The following is a 1,807-nucleotide window of genomic DNA, read 5'->3' on the forward strand; positions in this document are numbered from 1 at the left end:
CCCTACCCAGCCTCCTTTCTCTCTTCCCTGCCCCTTATGACCTTCTGCCTTTTTTCGCTTACTTGTCTTTCAAAGTCTTTCATCATTTCCTTAGCTTCCCCTACACAGCGGCCATGGTCAAGGTTGTTCAGCACAGCTCCTTTCTGAGCTGGGCTGGGGTGAGGGGAGAAGAAGAGACTCGTGGGTGTGTGCTGGGGGCTCTGATGTTAGGGTGAACGTGGACAACTGGAGGTCAATGTCATTAATCAGTGAACAAGTATTTATTGATCTCTGTGTTCTAGGGCTGTGCTGAGTGCTCACTGCTTTCTGTAGTATCTGCTCATTAAGGGAAAAAAGGGAAAAAATTGAAGACAGTTATCTATCAGACCCCTTCATTGGGTTAAAGACAAGGGCTCCTGAAAACCACTAACTAGCTGTGTGATGAAAAGGCTGTGCACACACACACACACACACACAGTCTGGGAGGCCACAGACTAGCAGGGATTTTCCTACTGCTGAGACTGTACTTGCAGAGGTGGCAGCCCTTGAGAGGCCATAGGAATGCCTCTGAACCTGTTCCTTCTGACTGGACATTCTACAAGCCTGGGTTCTTTCTATCAATAAATGGCCAGAATATGGTGAATGAGACAAATGAGAAAGAGAAACAAAGAGATTTTACTGCAGGCAATAAAGGTATTTCATTGCAATTTTGACAAGGAGAAGAGAAGTTAAAATCAGTGAATTAAAATGTACTGAGATGAAAGGGCTTCCCTGGTGGTCCAGTGGTTAAGACTCTGTGTTTCCAGGTAGGGGCCCCAGATTCCACCCCTCGTCATGGAGCTAAGATTGTGCATGCCACATAGTGTGCCTGAAAGAAAGTTGACTGAGATGAAAACATCTCAGTAAAAGTGTTACAAAAGATTACTGTCCAAAATAGCAAAAAGGTGATAGAAGATGTACTATGTTGTAAGAAAAGCTATAGAATTGAGAAGACTTCATAATAGTTCAGTTTATTCATTTGTGGCTCATCTAGAATGATCTTAGAATTATTAGGTAAGCTTTGTTTAGTCATCCAGAGTCTCAGACCAAACTCTGATTCTGAAATGTCAGTTACTACAGTCATGGGACTAAGGGTTTGTTTTTTTTTTTTTCCCTTGGTTGGATGAGAAAAATATGTAGTTCTAAGAAAATGTACAAATAAACAAGGAGACAATAAACAGATAACGGTGGGGTCAGTACTTTTGGTAAATTGTGTTCATTCAGGTAAAGTGATTTATCTTCATGGTGCTGCTCTGGTTGGACTTCCCCAGTGGCTCAGCAGTAAAGAATCCTCCTGAAATGCAGGAGACACAGGAGACTCGAGTTTGATTCCTGGGTCAGGAAGATCCCGTGGAGAAGAAAATGGCAACCCACTCCAGTATTCTTGCTTGGAAAATCCCATGGGCAGAGGAGCATGGTGGGCTACAGTCCATGGAGTCACAAAGAGTCAGACACGACTGAGCGCACACACACTGCTCTGGTTTTGTTATATCTGTTGCCAAATTTAGCAGGTGGATTTGTCTGATTTGCAAGACTCGTTTACATGTTTAGAAGATTCGCTTGTTAGATTAATGTATCTTCCCTGCCAGAAGTCTGAAGTGTTGGACAACTGGTCATTAAAAATTTTTTAATGTAAAAATGTCTAAGGATCTTTGAGGAATTACAGGGCCATACATGGCACCCCACTCCAGTACTCTTGTCTGGAAAATCCCAAAGAGTCGGACACGACTGAGCAGCTTCACTTTCACTTTCACATGATCTTCAGAGCACCTTCTTTACCTCTACAATG

The sequence above is a fragment of the Bison bison genome, unplaced genomic scaffold (assembly GCF_000754665.1).
Source record: "Bison bison bison isolate TAMUID 2011002044 unplaced genomic scaffold, Bison_UMD1.0 scf7180017864519, whole genome shotgun sequence".
NCBI lineage: Eukaryota > Metazoa > Chordata > Mammalia > Artiodactyla > Bovidae > Bison > Bison bison.